Below are 22,597 nucleotides of genomic sequence, written 5' to 3'. Positions count from 1 at the left end.
CTTCATCCACTGTTGGTCTGCCTCCATCACCACTAGCATCTTCAAAGGGACCTGGGACTTTGTCAATGGACAAAGGGTCCTCAGATTCAGGGTTCTCAATTGCTACTAGGTTGGGGGTCAGCTCCTTATTATTCCTGTCTTTCATACTCAGACTCGTTAGAATTTTTTAAATCTCCAGAATTTTCGCATTTGTGAGTTGTCTCCTTTTGAAAGACATTGCTAATGCTACAGATTAGCTCTCTTGCTGCATACATAAACAACAACACTGAATTGCTCAGAGTGGGAGTGAGAGGTTGCGAGATTGACTGCCGGCACGCATAACTTAAATCAAAAAATCACTATCAGAAAATGTTTTGTGTGGTAATTATTTTTATATTTACTATTTTATTTACACATTTTCAAGTTCCGGTGACAAATCATGCATCCCGATTCTTGCATAGATTGTAACGGCACATATTATCTGTGTAAAATACTTTTTAAGGTTGTACTGATTATGATGTGCTTAGCTAATTCCAGCTGTGTGAGGAGCCATGTTTGTTTACATACAATGCATTCTGGGTTTCACGTAATTGTCGGTCGGACCAAAGATGTTATAACAAACTGAGGTGAGTAAGGGTTCACACATTTTTTGAGACCTTCCGGAAGGGAATGGTGGGATGTGAATGATGGTAGACGACACACCCCCTTCAACATGCATACTATTAACACACCAAACTCATCTTGCCTTCTAGTATTATCTTTGGTTTCTGTGAGAGAGAAAAAAGAGTTACTGCTATAAATCATTCATATTGTAATTCATGTCAGACGAGAGTTATAAAAATATGACCGCTTGTGTTACGTCAATCTTTCCTTAGTTAGCGCTAGGACAAATGTAGCCTACATTTTTTGGTTTGGATTATTGTGTTATGCTGTAGATACTTCTGTGAATGTCTGAACATTGCATCCAAAATAAACTGCTCACATTCTGGACATAACTGTGTGTTTGTGCAAAATGTTTCTGAAAAAACAGTGTGGCGAGCTCAAATGCTGATTGTTGCGTCATTCGAAACTGGCCCTGCTAAATAAGTGTTCTAATCACAGCGGTTTGATCATACGCTACAGGGACCACTGTAGAATGATCAATCCCGGGTTTTCGTACGTGTAAACAGGTTAAATTCTCTAGTACAGCGAATATTGAAGGCTATCACATGCTTCTCAAAGATGCCCTATGGTGGTTAAACTAGCACTAACTATCATTAATGGTAACAATGGCTGACAATTAAATAACATGCCATATAATTCTGTGGCAGCCCACAAGGTGGCTGCATAATGAGCAACTTTTACCAGAAGAACCACTTTACCCACTCTTAGGCAGCAAAGCCAACAGCATCACTCTTTATGAGGCAGAAAAACAATTGTATTCCTACTCTCCCAATGTATATTCTTCTGAATATTCCATTCTATAACATTGCCTTCCTCAGTGGAAGCAGTGTTTTCAATGCAACTATTCTACATTAGTAACCTCCCCTGAGGCAGCGATAACTTAACTAGATGACTTCAACCTTGTTATTCTACCTCGGGGCAGAAGAATAAAAATGCCTAACATTCCTTTCTGTCATAGTTTCTGCTCTAGAGGCAGCACAGTTATAATCATACCTTCTCTGCGTATCTGCCCTTGAAATAGCAAGAACATGGTATACTCGCTTCAACCTTACCCACTGAAGCGGCAGAGCCAACAGTCTCTCTCCATCTGCCATAGCTTCCTCTGAGGCTGCAAAACCAATTGCATTATTCCTCTCCAGTGCATTTTTATTTGAGGCAGCAAAATAGATAGTATATTCCATCCTACAACATCATCTTCCTCATAGGCAGCAGTGTTTTAAAGCTAGCTATTCTCCAGCAGTCATTTTACTAGATGACCAGATATCCCTAGATCTCTGACCATCTCATGTTTGAGGTTGGCCTTCAGTAATTGCCATTCTTTTGCCTTTTTATTTTTCAAACTTATACATAAGAACAACAATTTACAGATGCACACAAACAATGACTACATCTCATCTGCCCAGAACCGCATGCTCACACCCCCATCCCTAGTGCCTGCAGTATTGTTTGCCAGTTGGCCTTAATTTAAAACCTCTTGGAACTACCCATCCCGGATCCGGGGGAATTGTCAGCAACTACACTAATTAGCATAGCGCAACGGTCAAATAATCTTACTAGAAAATATTCATATTCATGAAATCACAAGTGAAATATAGCGAAACACAGCTTAGGCTTTTGTTCACCCTGTCGTCTCAGATTTTGAAATTATGCTTTACAGCGATAGCAAGATAAGCGTTTGTGTAAGTTTATCGATAGCCTAGCATAGCATTATGTCCAGCTAGCAGCAGGAAGCTTGGTCACGAAAATCAGAAAAGCAATCAAATTAACCGTTTACCTTTGATGATCTTCGGATGTTTTCACTGACGAGACTCCCAGTTAGACAGCAAATGTTACTTTTGTTCCATTAAGATTATTTTTATACCCAAAATACCTCCGTTTGTTTGTCACATTATGTTGAGAAATCCACCGGAAATAGCGGTCACGTCAACGCCAAATTATATCCATAATATCGACAGAAACATGGCAAACGTTTTTTATAAACAATCCTCAAGGTGTTTTTCAAATATCTATTCGATAATATATCAACCGGGACAGTTGGCTTTTCACTAGGACCGGGAGGTCTTTTGCGCAAAAATTACTCTTGGGAGCCCCCACCTGATCACTTAGGTAATGTGGTCGTTCACGCTCATGCTTCAAAATAAAGGCCTGAAACTATGTCTAAAGGCTGTAGACACCTTAGGGAAGTCATAGAAAAAGGAATCTGGTTGATATCCCTTTCAATGGTCAATAGGGATGCATAGGAACACATAGGTTTCAAAACAAAGTCAATTCCTGATTGGATTTTTCTCAGGCTTTCGCCTGCAATATCAGTTCTGTTATATTCACAGACAATAGTTTTACAGTTTTGGAAACTTTTGAGTGTTTTCTATCCTAAGCTGTCAATTGTATGCATATTCTAGCCTCTGGTCCTGAGAAATAGGCCGTTTACTTTGGGAAAGTTATTTTTCCAAACATAAAATTAGTGCCCCCTAGCTTCAAGAGCTTAATTGGTATTACCAAAAATAAATTCAAAAACTTTTGCAGCCAGGCATCTCTAAATATGTTTATCCTACCTGTAAGATTTATGGGAAGATTATTCCATATATTTGGATCTGCTTTCATATGGTTGATTAATGGAATAAAGTTATCTGTTCAGTGCCTTCAGAAAGTATTAAAAACCTTGTCTTTTTCTACATTTTGTTGTGTTACAGCTTGAATTTATAATAGACACACAATGCTCCTAATCTCAAAGTGGAATTATGTTTTTCAACATTTTTACAAATTGATAATTTTTTTACAAAATGAAAAGCTGAAATGCCTTGAGTCAATAAGTATTCAACCTCTTTGTTATGGCAAGCCTAAATATGTAAGTTCAGGAAAAAAATAGTTTAATGGTTGTGATAGGAGAAAACTGAGGATGAATACACAACAAGTTGTAGTTACTCCACAATACTAACCTAATTAACAGAGTGAAAACAATGAATGTTCCTAAATGGCCTAGTTACAGTTTTGCTTGAAAATCTATAGCAATACTTGAAAATGGTTTTCTAGCAAGGATCAACAAGCAATTTGACAGAGCAAATGTTGCACAATCCAGGTGTGGAAAGCTCTTAGAGACTTACCCAGAAAGACTCACAACTGTATTCACTGCCAAGGGTGCTTCTACAAAGTATGTATTTAGGGGTGTGAATAGTTATGTATGAGACACAGCTGTATTTCATTTTCAATACATTTGCAAACATTTCTAAAAACATATTTTACTTTTGTCATTATGGTGTATTGTGTGTAGATGGGTGAGAAAATCTATTTTATCAAATTTTTATTGACCGTAACGCAACCAAATGTGCAATTAGTCAAGGGGGATGATGACTTTCTGAAGGCACCGTATATACAGTATGGGTTTGTTATCACTTATTAAGCATCCTAAGTACATATATTGAATATTTTTATAGTTATTATTTTTCCTATTGAGGACATTATCTGCAGATCAGTTTAGTTTATATTAATGTTAACAATACTGATACCTGTTACGTTTGGGTCTTGTCTAAATCCTTCTGCAGTGTTTTAATTGCCAGTGCAAACAGGAGGGGGGAGAAGGGACATCCCTGTCTTGTGCCCCTTTTCTAAAGCAATTTAATCAGATAATGTATTATTTGTGTGTATTTTTGCTTCAGTACATGTATACAATATTTGTATTACATTTATTTCAGATGGAAAGTTTTGAAATAAAAAAAGGCCATTAAAGCCTTTTTGGGTTTAACAGCCATTATTGATAAATTGATATCTTGTTTTTTTGCGTAATGTATTAAACTGAAACATATTATTGTATTTGTTTGTAAGTGTCTATTTTTAATAAGCCAGATTTGATTGATATGTATCAAGTCTGGTAAGAGTTTTGTGATTCTATTACTTATAAGCTTTGTTATTTTGTCACCATTTATTAAACTTATGGGTCTATAATCAGAAAGCTACTCCAGATTTTTCTGATTTGAATATAACTGAAATAACTGTTTGATACATGTAACTTGGAAGTACTGCATTGGGAAAGCCATCAATTCCCTGTGCTTGTCTCCATGCTAATGTTTCTATAGTATTTGATATTTCTTCTTGGATTACCTCTGATTACAGTGATTATTTTTGGCTACTGATAATTGCTTCAGAGTTGTTGAGTCTAAGGCTACAGGATCCGTCCTATTTGTTTAATTCTGATTTATATAACATTTTTAAAGAAGATTTTGATGTGGTCATTACGGCGTACATTTGTGGAATTGATCATCTCATTCTAGGCAAAAGTTAAATCTGATTTAGAAATTAAAATGTATGAAAATTAAATCTTATAAAAATCCCTTAAAACATATTTAAAAGGTAAAGAATAAAATACAATTTCTGAACTTAAAGGCATCCGAAATTATATTGGGAATCTGCTTTATTCGGTCCTCTACAGTGCATTCGGAAAGTATTCAGACCCATTCATTTTTTACGCATTTTGTTACGTTACAGCTTTATCCTAAAATGGATTAAAATGTTTTTGTCCCTCATCAATTTACACACAATACACCATAATGACAAAGTAAACACAGGTTTTAAGAAATGTTTGCAAATTTAGAAAAAAAAGGAAATATCACATTGACAGAAGTATTCAGACCTTTCACTCAGAACTTTGTTGAAGCACCTTTGGCAGTGATTACAGCCTCGATAATTTTTGGGTATGATGCTACAATCTTGGTACACCTGTATTTGGGGAGGTTCTCGCATTCTTCTCTGCAGATCCTCTCCATCAGATGAGACAAGAGAAATACTCAAAAATACTGGAGGCTGAGACAGGAGAGGTCAGGAGAAACTGTGGTCCTGTCCAAGGATACCCCCGGACAGGACCAACCAGGGTGTATATAACCGCACACACTTTGCCAAAGCACAACCCCACGCCATTAGAGGGATATCGTCAAACCACCAACTTACTACCCTGAGACAATGCCAAGTATAGCCCACGAAGATCTCCCCCACAGCAGGAACCCGGACAGGAAGAGCACGTCAGTGACTCAACCCACTCAAGTGATACACCCCTCCTAGGGACAGCATGGAAGAGCACCAGTAAGCCAGTGACTCAGCCCCCACAATAGGGCTAGAGGAAGATAATCCAAGTGGAGAGAGGGGAACAGGCCAGACAGAGACAGCAAGGGCGGTTTGTCGCTCCAATGTCTTTCCATTCACCTTCACACCCCTGGGCCAGACTACACAATCATAGGACCTACTGAAGAGATGAGTCTTTAATAAAGACTTAAAGGTCGAGACCGAGTCTGCGTCTCTCACATGGATAGGCAGACCAGTCCATAAAAATTTAACTCTAAAGGAGAAATCCCTGCCTCCAGCTGTTTGTTTAGAAATTTTAGGGACAATAAGGAGACCTGCGTCTTGTGACCATAGTGTACGTGTAGGTATGTACCATGTAATAATTTGTATGTTAGCAGTAAAATCTTGAAATCAGCCTTAGCCTTAACAGGAAGCCAGTGTAGAGAGGCTAGCACTGCAGTAATATGATACTTTTTTTTGGTTCTAGTTAAGATTCTAGCAGCCATGTTTAGCACTAACTGAAGTTTATTTAGTGCTTTATCGGGGTAGTCCGAAAGTAGATCATTGCAGTAGTCTAATATATAAGGGGCAAAAGCATGGATACATTTTTATGCAACATTTTTCGACAGAAAGTTTAAGATTTTTGCAATGCTACGTAGATGGAAAAAGGCTGTCCTTGAAACAGTCTTGATATGTAACAGAGTAACACCAAGATCCTTCACAGTTTTATTTGAGACAACTTTACAACCATCAATATTAATTGTCAGAGCCAACCAAAGAGCTTTTTGTTTCTTGGGACCTAGAACTAGCATCTCTGTTTTGTCCGAGTTTAAAAGTAAAACATTTGCCGCCATCCACTTCCTAATGTCTGAAACACAGGCTTCCAGGGATGGCAATTTTGGGACTTCACAATGTTTCAAAGAAATGTACAGCTGTGTGTCGTCCACATAGCAGTGAAAGTTAACATTATGTTTCTGAATGACATCACCAATAGATAAAATATATAGCGAAAACAATAGTGGTCCTAAAACGGATCCTTGAGATACAGCGAAATATACAGCAGATTTTTCTGAGGACAAACCATCCACAGAGACAAACGGATATATCTCCAACCTATAATATCCAAAACAGGCCAGAACTTCTCCGTGTAGACCAATTTGGGTTTCCAATCTCTCCAAAAGAATGTGGTGATCGATGGTATCAAAAGCAGCACTAAGGTCTAGGAGCACGAGGACAGATGCAGAGCCTTGGTCTGACGCCATTAAAAGGCCATTTACCACCTTCACAAGTGCAGTCTCAGTGTAATGATGCGATCTAAAACCAGACTGAAGCATTTCGCATTCATTGCTTGTCTTCAGGAAGGCAATGTGTTGCTGCGCAACAGCTTTTTCCAAAAATGTTTGAGAGGAAAGTGAGATTCGATATAGGCCGATAGTTTTTTATATTTTCTGGGTCAAGCTTTGGCTTTTTCAAGATAGGCTTTATTCTTGCCACTTTTAGTGAGTTTGGTACACTTCCAGATGGATAGGGAGGCGTTTACTATGTTCAACGTAGTAGGTGCCAAGCACAGGTAGCAGCTCTTTTGGTAGTTTAGTTGGAATAGGGTCCAGTACGCAGCTTGAAGGTTTAGATTCCATGACTATTTTCATCAGTGTGTCAGGAGATATACACTGCTCCAAAAAATAAAGGGAACACTTATAAACAACACAATGTAACTCCAAGTCAATCACACTTCTGTGAAATCAAACTGTCCACTTAGGAAGCAACACTGATTGACAATAAATGTCACATGCTGTTGTGCAAATGGAATAGACAACAGGTGGAAATGATAGGCAATTAGCAAGACACCCCCAATAAATTAGTGATTCTGCACGTTGTGACCACAGACCACTTCTCAGTTCCTATGCTTCCTGGCTGATGTTTTGGTCACCTTTGAATGCTGGCGGTGCTTTCACTCTAGTGGTAGCATGAGACAGAGTCTACAACCCACACAAGTGGCTCAGGTAGTGCAGCTCATCCAGGATGACACATCAATGCGAGCTGTGGCAAGAAGGTTTGCTGTGTCTGTCAGCTTAGTGTCCAGAGCATGGAGGCGCTACCAGGAGACAGGCCAGTACATTAGGAGACGTGGAGGAGGCTGTAGGAGGGCAACAACCCAGCAGCAGGACCGCTACCTACGCCTTTGTGCAAGGAGGAGCAGGAGGAGCACTGCCAGAGCACTGCAAAATGACCTCCAGCAGGCCACAAATGTGCATGTGTCTGCTCAAACGGTCAGAAACACATCAAATCAAATGTATTTATATAGCCCTTCGTACATCAGCTGATATCTCAAAGTGCTGTACAGAAACCCAGCCTAAAAACCCAAACAGCAACCAATGCAGGTATAGAAGCACGGTGGCTAGGAAAAACTCTCTAGAAAGGCCAAAACCTAGGAAGAAACCTAGAGAGGAACCAGGCTATGAGGGGTGGCCAGTCCTCTTCTGGCTGTGCCGGGTGGAGATTATAACAGAACATGGCCAAGATGTTCAAATGTTCATAAATTACCAGCATGGTCCAATAATAATAAGGCAGAACAGTTGAAACTGGAGCAGCAGCACGGCCAGGTGGACTGGGGACAGCAAGGAGTCATCATGTCAGGTAGTCCTGAGGCATGGTCCTAGGGCTCAGGTCCTCCGAGAGAGAGAAAGAAAGAGATAAAGAGAGAATTAGAGAGAGCACACTTAAATTCACACAGGACACCGAATAGGACAGGAGAAGTACTCCAGATATAACAAACTGACCCTAGCCCCCCGACACATAAACTACTGCAGCATAAATACTGGCGGCTGAGACAGGAGGGGTCAGGAGACACTGTGGCCCCATCCGAGGACAACCCCGGACAGGGCCAAACAGGAAGGATATAACCCCACCCACTTTGCCAAAGCAAAGCCCCCACACCACTAGAAGAAACAGACTCCATGAGGGTGGTATGAGGGCCCGACGTCCACAGGTGGGGGTTGTGCTTACAGCCCAACACCGTACAGGACGTTTGGAATTTGCCAAAGAACACCAAGATTGGCAAATTCGCCACTGGCGTCCTGTGCTCTTCACAGATGAAAGCAGGTTCACACTGAGCACATGTGACAGACGTGACAGAGCCTGGAGACACTGTGGAGAACGTTCTGCTGCCTGCAACATCCTCCAGCATGACCAGTTTGGCGGTGGGTCAGTCATGGTGTGGGGTGGCATTTCTTTGGGGGGCTGCACAGCCCTCCATGTGCTCGCCAGAGGTAGCCTGAATGCCATTAGGTACCGAGATGAGATCCTCAGACCCCTTGTGAGACCATATGCTGGTGCGGTTGGCCCTGGGTTCCTCCTAATGCAAGACAATGCTAGACCTCATGTGGCTGGAGTGTGTCAGCAGTTCCTGCAAGAGGAAGGCATTGATGTTATGGACTGGCCCGCCCGTTCCCCAGACCTGAATCCAATTGAGCACATCTAGGACATCATGTCTCGCTCCATCCACCAACGCCACGTTGCACCACAGACTGTTCAGGAGTTGGCGGATGCTTTAGTCCAGGTCTGGGAGGAGATTCCAGACCTGACTTGTTTTAAGGACATTACATCAAAGTTGGATCAGCCTGTAGTGTGGTTTTCCACTTCAATTTTGAGTGTGACTCCAAATCCAGACCTCCATGGGTTGATAAATTTGATTTCCATTGATAATTTTTGTGTGATTTTGTTGTCAGCACATTTAACTATGTAAAGAAAAAAATATGTAATAAGAATATTTCATTCATTCAGATCTAGGATGTGTTATTTTAGTGTTCCCTTTATTTTTTTGAGCAGTGTAGTATTAAAAATCTTCAGTGTCTCCCTTTATCCTAGATCCTGGCAGTGTTGTGCAGACTCAGGACAACTGAGCTTTGTAGAAATACACAGATTTAAATAGACCGTAATTTGCTTTCTAATGATCATAATCTTTTCGTCAATCTTTTCGTCAAAGAAATGTATCACTGCTGATGTGAAAGCCATCCTCTTTTGGGGAATGCTGCTTTTTAGTTAGCTTTGCGACAGTATCAAAACATTTTTGGATTGTTCTTATTCTCCTCAATTAAGTTGGAAAAATAGGAGGATCAAGGAGCAGTGAGGGCTCTTCGATACTGCATGGTACTGTCTTTCCAAGCTAATCAGAAGACTTATAGTTTGGTGTAATGCCATTTCCTTTCCAATTTTATGGAAGCTTTATGGAAGCTTCTTATGACAAACGTTTTTAGGGGTGCGACTGCATCTAGGGTATTACGCAAGGTTAAATTTAGTTCCTCAGTTAGGTGGTTGGTGGAGGGAGTCGGAAAGGGCGTCTAGAAATCTTTTGGGTTGTCAGAGAATTTTTAGCACGGCTTTTGATGAACCTTAGTTGGGGTCTGAGCAGATTAATTTTTGAGATTGCAATTGTAATGAAATCCTCGTCCGATAGTCCAGGATTATGAGGAAAAAAAATTAGGTCCAGATTATGACAGTGGCAGTGAGTTGGTCCGGAGACATGTTGGACAAAACCCACTGAGTCAATGGCTGTGAAAGCTTTTTGGAGTGGGTCTGTGGACTTTTCCATGTGAATATTAAAGTCACCAAAAATGTGAATATTATCTGCCATGACATGGTCCGATAGGAATTCAGGGAACTCAGTGAGGAACGATGTATACGACCCAGGAGGCCCGTAAATAGTAAAAATAGAAAGTGATTGGGTAGGCTGTATAGATTATGACTAGAAGCTCAAAAGATGAAAATGCAGTCTTTTTTTTCTTTTATAAATTGAAATTTGCTATCGTAAATGTTAGCAACACCTCTGCCTTTGCAGGATGGGTGGGGATATGGTCACTAATGTAACCAGGAGGAGAGGCTTCATTTAACACAGTAAATTCATCAGGCTTAAGCCATGTTTCAGTCAGGCCAATCACTTCAAGATTATGATCAGTGATTAGTTCATTGACCATAACTGCCTTGAAAGTGAGGGATCTAACATTAAGTAGCCCTAATTTGAGATGTGAGATATCACAATCTCTTTCAATAATGACAGGAATGGAGGAGGTCTTTATTCCAGTGTTCGCTAAAGTGAAAACCGCCATGTTTAGATCGAGGCCCAGACACGGTCACAATGTGGATAGCTGAGCTGACTACACTGACTGTGCTAGTGGCAGACTCTGCTAAGCTGGCAGGTTGGCTCCCGTCCTGCTGCCTGGCCTGCACCCTATCTCATTGTGGAGCTAGAGCCCTGTCTATGTTCATCGATAAGATGAGATCACCCCTCCAGCTAGGATGGAGTCCGTCACTCCTCAGCAGGCCAGGTCTGTCCTGTTTTTAGATAGATTCCAGAAAGAGAGCCAATTATCAACAAATTCTATCTTTTGGGAGAGGGAGAAAACAGTTTAACCAGAGATTGAGTTGTGAGACTGCTGTAGAGTTCAGCACTTCCTCTAACTGGGAGGGGGCCAGAGACAATTACTCGATGCTGACACATCTTTCTAGCTGATTTAGAAGCTGAAGCTATGTTGCGCTTGGTGACCTCTGACTGTTTCATCCTTACATCGTTGGTGTCGACGTGGATAACAATATCCCTATGCTCTCTACACTCGCCAGTAGCATTAGCCATAACCATCTTCAGATTAGCCTTAACATCGGTAGCCCTGACCATTGGTAAACAGTGTATGATTGCTGGATGATTATTTTTAAGTCTAATACTGTGGGTAATGGAGTCGCCAATGACTAGGGTTTTCAATTTGTCAGAACTAATGGTGGGAGGCTTCGGCCGTAACGGGTGGGGGAGAGACCAGAGAAGGCTCGGCCTCTAACTCATTGCTTAATGGGGAGAACCGGTTGAAATTGATTATATTTTTTATTTAACCCCTTTTTCCTCCCCAATTTCGTGGTGTCCTATTGGTAGTTCGTCCTTGGGACAAGGACCTCCCTGCCAGCCATACCCTCCCCTAACCCGGACGACACTGGGCCAATTTTCCACAGCCCCATGGGTCTCCCGGTCGTGGCCTGCTGCGACGTAGCCTGGACTCGAACCCAGAATCTCTAGTGGCACAGCTAGCACCACGATACAGTAGTTTAGACCACTGCGCCACTCTGTCAGCTGAGTGAGTGACACCGGTTGAGCATTCCTACAGCATTTCCTTCCAGAAGACATGAGAAAATTGTCCGGCTGCGGGGACTGTGCGAGGGGATTGTTACCACTATCTGTGCTTATTGGTGGCACAGACGCTTTCATTCTTTCTCATACTTAAATTACTCTTGCCTAACGATTGCGTCTGAAGCTGGTCTTACAGCATGGCTATCCTCACCATAAGGTGATCATTCTCCTGTATATTATGAGTACAGTGACTGCAATTAGAAGGCATAATGTTAATGTTACTACTTAGTGTCAGCTGGTGGGGGTCGTCTAGAACTATGCCCAGATAAAGCGTCCGGGGTAAAAAAGTTGTATGAAAAAAGTAAAGAGTAAAAACTGTAAAGTTGGCAGGTAGCATAGTAACGTTAGCAACAAATCGCACAGCAGCACGTAAACAAGTCCACAAGTTGTGACCGGCAACTTGTTCTGTTGGAAGGTGAACCATCGCCCCAGTCTGCGCCCTGGAGCAGGTTTTCATCAAGGATCACTCTGTACTTTGCTCCAGTCATCTTTCCCTCAATCCTGACTAGTTTCTCACTCCCTGCCGCTGAAAAACATCTCCATAGCATGATTTCAACTGTGGGACCTTATATAGACAGGTGTGTGCCTTTCCAAATCATGGCCAACCAATTTAATTTATCACAGGTGGACTCCAATGAAGTTGTAGAAACATTAAGGATGATCAATGGAAACAGGATGCACCTGAGCCCAATTTTTAGTCTCATAGCAAAGGGTATGAATACCTATGTAAATAATGTATTTCTGTTAAAAAAAATTGAAAAACCTGTTTTCGCTTTGTCATTATGGGGTATTGTGTGTAGATTGATGAGGAATTGTTTATATTTAATCAATTTTAGAACAAGGCTGTAACGTAACAAAATGCACTGTTTTACTACTATACATTTGTAATGGTAAAGGTTTTTATTTTTTGGTTACATAATTAATACATTTCAGCTCTAGAAGATGTGATCTCTTCATTCTCCAAATTCTGTTGCTAAGTGTATTTCCGATTGGTGTATTTAAGCATGATACCGGAGAATTTGGAGAATGATAATTTTTGAATCCAGTAATTTGTTACGTGCATTTAAAAAAAAAAATGCTTTTCTTTAAAAGCTTTTTTTACTTTGAGAAAAAATAAGTTTTGAAATTGGGAATAGTAATCTCCAGTGACTTGAACATTATTTGTAAAGATGAAAATGTATCCTGTTTGGAGGCTCCCTAAATGTGCCTTTTTTATTACGTTTGTCAATATTGTCAAATGTATGATTTAGGTCACCTGCTAAAAGAATAGTTCCTTCATGATTTGATCTAAAAACACCAGATTTACCGCTGGTGGGATATACAATGACATCAACGTGCATTTTCCACCATGTAAATTACAATTCAACATCAGACAATAGCCTTCTTGGTCAATGTGCTGTGAGAAGAGGTGTTACGTACGGAAGAAGGAACACAACACCCTGCTACAACTCCCCGTGGAGTGAAAGAGGTATGGGTCTGTAGGTGCGAGTAAGGATGACAAAGGCAGAGAATGGTACCGTTTAGAGGGAATTTATTCCGTCACACTGTAATTTTAGGGAAAAGGGGCTGGACGGAACCAAAGCAAAGAAAGTAAATATCAAAGCCCCCTCCACTACCTGCCTACCCACTACTTACCTAACTTAACACCACTCGGTGCACTAACCAAAATACAGGGGGTCTTGCCTAATATATATATACACACACACACACACACACACATATATATATAGTAATACTACAGGTTATGAATGACCGCAGGCCTCTTGCTTAAGCACTCCCTAGGTGCTTTCCAGAACTTGGAAACTACTTTTTATACTGTTCAACATACATTGTGTCAATTGAAGCTTATCGTCAATACTGACAAAACTAAACTAATGGTGTTTTCTAAAGCAAGAAATAGACCTCTGAACCTTTCACCTATTACTACCCGTCAGGGCAAGGAGATTGTAACCTCATAAATATCTTGTAATTTTAATTGATGACGGCCTCTTTTAAAATTGAATACTCAAACAATGTACAAAAGAATTTGAGCTGAAATTTGGATTTTATTTTAGGAATAAGGGCCGTTTTTCTTTTGAAGCCAGATGGAGGCCAGTATCAGCTACATTTATGCCTTTACTAGACTATGGGGATATTTTATATATGAATGCTTCCGCTCAGTGTTTGAGATCAATTGACACCCTTTACCATGGCTCTTTGAGATTTATTTTAAACAGCAAAACCCTTACGCCGCCCCACTGCACTTTGTATACCAGTGTTGGCTGGCCTTCTCTAGTCAGTCGTAGGCTCAGGCACTGGTATACTTTAACTTACAAAGCCATTTTGAGTTTACTACCTTTTCATTGTTCAGAAATGTGGTGGGTACTCTTCAGTCGCTGGACTTTATCCTGCTAACTGTTCCAAATGTCCAAACTAAATTTGGTAAAAGGGCTTTTATGTACTTTGCGCCATCGTCTTGGAACGCCTTACAAAACTGGAAGAACTTGTCCCGATTGGTATTTCTAAATCACTGATGAATGATCTTGAGACTGATTCCCTGACCTGTCAATGTTTTTCATTTTCTGTTTTTGATTTTGTTATGCTCTTGTGAATTCTATGGTTTTACTAGATTACTTGTAGTTTTTCATGTTGTTTGTCTGTAATTTTTGTAATGACTTGGTGCTGCCTATCTTGGCCAGGTTGCTCTTGAAAAAGGGAGATTTTAAATCTCAACGAACCCTTCCTGGTTAAATAAAATAAATATAAAACAATATAAACTACTTCGCAACAAAACTGAGAAACACAGGACATCAAATAAACTATGACTGAACAACAAACAGAACCATCAGCTCTCAGCAACAACTGACATAATACATACCAAATCTCTTTCTGAGAAACAACCAACAAATGCTATAACCCTCAGCTCTATTCTCTCAGCAACAACCAACACAGGACACACTAATCATCTCTCTTCTGCGCAACAGAACACTGATTTATATAGCTGGAGAAGGAGTCTGTAATGGGATACAGCTGTATCCTGAGAGGGGGTGGGGTCAGCTCTCCAATCATCAATGGGGCCGACCAATCAGCTGCTTGGGGGAATCCAGGAAGCCATTTTCCTGAAACACACACATACAAACAAAACCACAACACAGGAACTGGGGAACATAACAAAAGGGAACATTGTGTATTTTTATTTATCAGCCAAAATAACTTTCCATGGTAGTTCTATGTCAGTTATGGTGTTATTTGGTCAGGGTTCTAAGTGTTTACTGCAAGTGGGTAAATCCTTGGCTGCAGATTCCCAGAAACAACTCATGCTTAGGCTACACAAACTACAACTGGGAGATGGCAGCTACGAATTATTCATACTTAAAAAGTAAATAAATAAAATAAATAATAATTACAATAATAATAATTCAATTAGTAAATATTTATTATATAAAGTACATATATAAATACACTACATGGCCAAATGTATGTGGACACCTGCTCTTCGAACATCTTATTCCAAAATCCTGGGCATAGAGATAGTCCCCCAATGCTGCTATAACAACCTCACCTCTTCTGGGAAGGCTTTCTACTAGACGTTGCAACATTGCTGCGGGACTTGCTTCTATTCATCCACAAGAGCATTAGAGAGGTCAGACACTGATGTTGACCGATTAGGCCTGGCTCGTAGTAGGCATTTCAATTAATTCCAAAGGTTTTCGACGGATTTGAGGTTAGGGCTCTGTGGAGACCAGTCAAGTTCTTACACACTGATCTCAACAAACCATTTTTGTATGGACCTAGCTTTGTGCATGGGGTTATTGTCATGCTGAACAGGAAAGGGCCTTCCTCAAACTGTTGCCACAAAATTGGAAGCACAGAATCATCTAGAATGTCATTGTATGCTGTAGCGTTAAGATTTCCCTTCCTTGGAACAAAGGGGGCTAGCCCAAACCATGAAAAACAGCCCCAGACCATTATTCCTCCTCCACCAAACTTTACAGTTGACACTATGCATTGGGGCAGGTAGCATTCTCCTGTCATCCCCCAAACCCAGATTCGTCCGTCGGACTGCCTCCTTCCAGGAGGACAATGACCCTAAGCATACTGCTAAAGCAACACTCGAGTGGTCTAAGGGGAAACATTTAAATGTATTGGAATGGCCTAGTCAAAGCCCAGACCTCAATACAATTGAGAATCTGTGGTAAACCAATTGAGAATCTTGTTTCTTTAGTCTCCTGGAATGGCCTAGTCAAAGCCCAGACCTCAATACAATTGAGAATCTGTGGTAAACCAATTGAGAATCTTGTTTTTCTAGTCTCCTGGATGGTATATAATTAACAGGTGTGCTTTATTAAAAGTTAATTTGTGGAATTTCTTTCCTTCTTAATGTGTTTGAGACAATCCGTTGTGCTGTGACATGGTAGGGGTAATGTACAGAAGATGAAAGATCAAGTCCATATTATGGCAAGAAAAGCTCAAATAAGCAAAGAGAAACAACAGTCCATCATTACTTTAAGACATTAAGGTCAGTCAATCCCCCCAAAATGTCCAGAATTTTGAAAGTTTCTTCGCAAAAACCATCAAACACTATGATGAAACTGCTGTAGAGGATAAGTTCATTAGAGTTACCAGTCTCAGACATTGCAACGCAAATTTAACATTTTTGGTGAGATGAGAGATGCAGAGTAGGTGAATGGATGATATCCACATGTGTGGTTCCCACCTTTAAGCATGGAGGAGGAGGTGTGGTGGTGCTTTGCTGGTGATTCGGTCTGTGATTTATTTAGAATGCTATGCACACTTAAGGTATTGGAGTGGCCATCACAAAGCCCTGACCTCAATTCCATAGAAAATGTGTGGGCAGAACTGAAAAAGCATGTGCGAGCAAGGAGGCCTACAAACCTGACTCAGTTACACCAGCTCTGTCAGGACGAATGGGCCAAAATTCACCCAACTTATTGTGGCAAACTTGTGGAAGGCTACCCGAAACGTTTGACCCAAGTTAAACAATTTAAAGGCAATGCTACCAAATACTAATTGAGTGTATGTAAACTTCTGACCCACTGGGAATATGATGATATAAATAAAAGCTAAAATAAATAATTCTCCCTACTATTATTCTGACATTTCACATTCTTAAAATAAAGTGGTGACCCTAACTGACCTAAAACAGGGATTTTTACTAGGATTAAATGTCAGGAATTGTGAAAACCTGAGTTTAAATGTATTTGCTAAGGTGTATGTAAACTTCCGACTTCAGCTGTATGTGTGTTTTTGTGCACGCTTTGTGCGTGATTATTGGTGGATCGCAATCACACTGTACACTGCCCTAACCCAACTGGACAAGAGGAAAACCTGTGAGAATGCTGTTCATCGACTACAGCTCAGCATTTAGCCATCATGGCTCCCACAGCATTCTGCAGCGATATGCCATCCCATCTCGTTTGTGCTTAATGGGACTACCCAACACACCTCCAGGCTGTGTAAGGTCTATTTGACCTTGAAGGAGAGTGGGAGTGCTGCATCATAAGACCTGGCCTCCACAATCACCCAACCTCAACCTCAACCCAATTGAGATGGTTTGTGATGAGGTGGATCGCAGAGTGAAGGAAAAGCAGCCAACAAGTGCTCAGCACATGTGGGAACTCCTTCAAGACTTTTGGAAAAGCATTCCAGGTGAAACCAGTTGAGAGAATGCCAGGCGTGTGCAAAGCTGTCATCAAGGCAAAGGGTGGCTAATTTCAAGAATCTCAAATCTCTAATATTTTGATTTGTTTAACACTTTTTTGGTTACTACATGATTCCATTCCATATGTGTTATTTCATAGTTTTGTCTTCACTATTATTTTACAATGTAGAAAATAATAAAAAATTAAGAAAAACCCTTCAATGAATAGGTGTGTCCAAGCTTTTGACTGGTACTGCACAGACATTTAAAAAAATGTCTAAAAACCTGTTTTTGCTTTGTGATTATTGGTCATTGTGAGCAGATTGAAGAGGGGGGGGGACAATTTCATCCATTTTAGAATAAGGCTGTAACCTAACAAAATGTGGAAAAGGTCAAGGGGTTTGAATATTTTCCGAATGCACGGTTGCAGTCAGACAAATGTAATTACCAGCTAGTCTTGAGGATTTAGTTGCTCTGAGAGTACTTCTATGTGAGCAGTCAGACTGCTGTGGGGGAGCAAAGTCAGGGCATCTTATTCTCCCTCCACATCCACCACCCTGGGCAGGCGTGGCTGGTATCGTACACTCTGATTTCATTTTTTTCTAAGAATGTATCTAATCTTTCTTTTTATAAGATGAAATCGGTTACACGCGCTCTTTAAGTACAATGTACTCCTCAAAGAGTAGAATTATATTATTAATTACCTCCTCGATGCCATAGCGGAACCATTTTAGGTTATCAGAAGTGGGATGAAATGGGATGGTTCTTTGAAGAACCATAGAGAAATCCAAAACCAGGAATGTTTAGACTCTTTAGCACTGGAGTTGAATAGCCATGCTGTAGGGTTTTAAGCCTTATTTCCATATTTCCCAAGGTGCCCATTAATTTTTTTTTATTTTTTACCAGTACCACCAATGACTGTGTTTGCTAGTGACATAAATAAACTTGTTAAATTCATACATTTTCAGACCTGGGGACTTAATATGTTCTAATTAATATAACATTCTCCAAGACAATGCACATTTAATAAGGCCTGCTTTTGAAGGCCTAGTTTTACCCTAATGCAATGGCCTGAAACTCATAGGTTACAGACCACATCAGTCCTACAAGTCATATTATGCTGACTTTCCAAGTGATATGTAATTCCTATTGGAATTCAGCCTTAGCAGGTATATGTAACATTTTAAATTTTTATTCACCATCAACATGCAATCAGAATGACGTAATATTAATTAATCAATCAATGTACATGCAAAAAAAAGATATTGAAACAAATAATTCTACAAATCAACCTGCAATAGAGCATGCTGGGAAACATGGTCATGATGGGTGTGGTTTTGGTTCACATCCAGTTATTAATACCAACACTGGGGTTATTTTACACCACTGTGTGTTAATTTAACTCTTGAATCAACACTAGACATTTTTCACAGAAAAATCAACACTAGTTAATTAACACTGGCCAATTTGCTGTGTGCTATGAAAGGGACATATCTGTAGGTTTCCATACATTTAATTATACATTTAATTTTATAATTCTGAAGAACCATTGATGCCATGTCAAGAACCCCAAACTTAACTCTACGTTTTTTTATTTGGCAAGAGTTCTCCAATAACCTTAAGAGCTGAGGAAGAAAGATTTAAGAACCTTTATTTTTTCAGTGTAGAATAGAATATACTTTTTGGGGTTTGCTTCATATATGGCTGCCTTTGGGGAATGTACTATGGCATAGTATTTATTCTCCCGCCTTCAGGATAATAACATTGAAGTCATCTAGTAAAGTTACTGCTGCCTCAGGGGAGGTTACTAGGGTAGAATAGCTATTACTTTTGAGTAATACAATTGTTTCTATGTCTAAGAGGAAGCTATGGCAGAAAGAGTGATACTGTTGGCTTTGCTGGTGGACCTGGAGGGAGACTGATATGCCCTGAGTCTGCTCCCCACAGCAATCTGACTACTCACAGAGAAGAACTCTCAGCGACTGATCGTCAAGACTTTTTCTTCTTTGAGATTGGGTTGGCCCATTCAATTTAAAGGTGCATACCACGACCTACTGTACTGATTTGTGAGGACAGTCACGGCCTACATACATTAAATTCCCTTCATTATTCCTGTTTCTAAAAAATAAATATAAAAATATATAAAACAAATCGGACCACCAACTAACCATACACCTATATACCACTATGTTGGAAGAAAACAAATCACCTCCCAATTAACTCTTGCACTAAAATATTGTAAACCCAGGTACTGTACTTCTCAGCTGCCACCTACACTACCTAACAACCCACTACCCTATTCCACTATTTTGACAATATCTGCTCCTGCACCATGCCCATGGCCTAGGAGGATGGGACACCATCCCTCAACATACCCTACAACTCATCTGATGTCAAATCTCGTATATCCAAATACTTCTCTGCAGCTGCCACCACAACATCTATTTTCTGTGATTTATGTTCTGTGATTTATGTTTAATTTCTGCGGTACAGTTGATAACCACTACTATGACGGCTAAGAAGCAAACCTTGCTGAAGCATAAATCCCTCATTGCACTATCCTTCTGTGCTGGCACATGTCCACTACTCTCAGCATACGACACCTTCTGCACTACTCTGACTCTGGCCACTTCAACCTTCCTCTCTCGCACCGGACACTTCCGATCCCGAGCAACATGAGCACCCCAACAGTTGACACACAATTTTATCCACCAAACCTACACAATCCTCTGTCCCATGCCCTCCTGCACACTTCGCACATCTTGGATTATACTTCTTACACACTGCTGCAACATAACCTAAATGCTGCACCTTAAACAGTGCAGTGGATTCTGCACAAAAGCTCTAACAGGATAATCCTCATGACTAGCTGGTAATTTCATTTGTCTAAAAGCTACATGCACGGGAGGTCACACTGCTTGGGAAACTTATTCCTGAAGCATTTTTTAAAATTTTATTCCGGAGCTGTGTATATATCCAATACTTCTGTTCAACACTTTGCACTAAATCTGGTGTACAGATTTGCAATGCCAAATCTTTTCAGCCTCCTGAGGGGGAAGAGGCGTTGTCGTGCCTTCTTCATGACTGTGCTGTTGTGTGTGGATCATGTTAATTCCTTAGTGATGTGAGCACCAAGGTACTTGAATCTCTCGACCCACTCCACTACATCCCTCCTGACCTCCTCGCTATAGGTGGTCTCATCGTCATTGCTGATCAGGCCTACCACTGTTGTGTCTTCTGTAAACTTAATGATGGTTTTGTAGTTGTGGGCTACCACGCAGTCATGGGTGAAATGGGATCAGCGTTCTGGGTCTGTCATTGCCTAACTTCAACACCTGTGGGCAGGCCGTCAAGAAGTCCAAGATCCAGTTGCAGAGGGAGGTGTTTAGTCCCAGGGTCCTGAGCTTGGAGGGCACTATGTTGACTAGTTGAGCTGTCGTCAATGAACAGAATTCTCAAATAGGTGAGAATACTACTGTATTTATTTATTTTGAGCCTTTGCACCCCATTATTTCTATCTCTACTTTGCACATTCTCCCACTGCAAATCTACCATTCTAGTGTTTTACTTGCTATATTGTATTTACTTCGCGACCATGGCCTTTCTTTTGCCTTTACCTCCATTATCTCACCTCATTTGCTCACATTGTATATAGACTTATATTTCTACTGTATTCTTGACTGTATGTTTGTTTTACTCCATGTGTAACTCTCTGTTGTTGTATGTGTCGAACTGCTTTGCTTTAGCTTGGCCAGGTCACAATTGTAAATGAGAACTTGTTCTCAACTTGCCTAACTGGTTAAATAAAGGTGAAATAAATAAATAAAATAAATGGATTTTTAAAAAAATATATATTGTAGGCCTACCGTAGGCGACATTAGTCTCACTAGTGTTGAGTAATGTTCTGTTAAAAGTGGTGTAGGTCTTATTTATTTCAAAAGCATATTGAAGTTAGAAGCAATAGGATTTGAAGCAATAGCCTACCCGTGTGTGGTCAACTATTTCAGCACCGTTTCACACTGCTCTGAGACAAGCATGGGGACTGATCTTGATTATTTTCACGGAAACTCCTTTTGGGTACTGGTTAGACTACAATTAGGGTGTGGAAATGTTATGCTCTTAGTAATGTAGCCTACTCCCTACCGTCACGTACAGTGCGATATTGTCTGGAAACGGAAACCCTGAAGGTTTTATTTAAACATTTTCTTAGAATAGAAACATCATAATATTTTTCAAATTAATTCTGAACCTTTGACTGGTACTGCATATGAACAGGCGTATTCAGGTGTTATCATTTCACTCAGTCTTCCAGCATAAAATTAAAAATAAATTGAGATCAGCGTTTTGCAATAACAGGTAAGTATTGTCAAAATTAATAACAATCAAGTTAATTAAATTAAAAACAGACCAATGCACACAGATTAGACATGTTGAAGTGATTCTTAGTAATGTAGCCTGTCGTCACGCACAGTGCCATATTTTCCGAAAACGGAAACACTGAAGGTTTTGTTTTTAATTTTTCTTGGAATAAAACACCATAATATTATTCAAATTAATTAAGCAACATTTCTTAAAATCAATCCCATATACTATTATCTTACAAAAAAGTGTCAAATGCTTCTCAAAGATGGTGTTCAAACTAGCACTAACTAACTAACATTAAAGACAACAATGGCTGACAATTAAATAATGTGCCATACAATTCTGCTGCAGGCCGCAAGGTGTGCTGCAGTATGACACAACTTTTACAGGAAGAACCACTGTAGGTAGGGGTAAAGTGACAATGCATAGATAATAAACAGCGAGTAGCAGCAGTGTAAAAACAAAGGGTGTGGGGGGGTCAATGTATATAGTCCGGGTGGCCATTTGATTAATTGTTCAGCAGTCTTATGGCTTTGGGGTAGAAGCTGTTAAAGAGTCTTTTGGACCTAGACGTGGCTCTCTGGTACTGCTTGCCGTGCGGTAGCAGAGAGAACAGTCTATGACTTGGGTGACTGGAGTCTTTGACAATTTTTTGGGCCTTCCTCTGACACCGCGTAGTATATAGGTCCTGGATGGCAGGAACCTTGGCCACAGTGATGTACTGGGCTGTA

The 22,597-nt window shown here is 40.3% G+C and overlaps 1 long non-coding RNA gene across 2 annotated transcripts in view; it reads right to left on the bottom strand.

Moving 5' to 3' along the window:
• LOC149979544 (uncharacterized) overlaps positions 1–22,597 on the bottom strand; it is a 1,100,972-nt gene that overhangs the window by 915,490 nt on the left and 162,885 nt on the right. The window contains exon 3 of one of the 2 annotated variants that reach the window (XR_016484294.1): positions 8,338–8,361. The exons of the other annotated variant lie outside the window; for it this stretch is intronic. This is a non-coding gene — a long non-coding RNA (uncharacterized LOC149979544). Of the gene's footprint in view, positions 1–8,337; positions 8,362–22,597 lie in introns of those variants that run through there. 2 annotated transcript variants of the gene reach the window in all.

This window comes from Oncorhynchus mykiss, chromosome 11 (assembly GCF_057628025.1).
Source record: "Oncorhynchus mykiss isolate SJ-2025 chromosome 11, ASM5762802v1, whole genome shotgun sequence".
Classification (NCBI taxonomy): Eukaryota; Metazoa; Chordata; class Actinopteri; order Salmoniformes; family Salmonidae; genus Oncorhynchus; species Oncorhynchus mykiss.
This window is presented reverse-complemented; position numbering and strand designations above follow the sequence as displayed.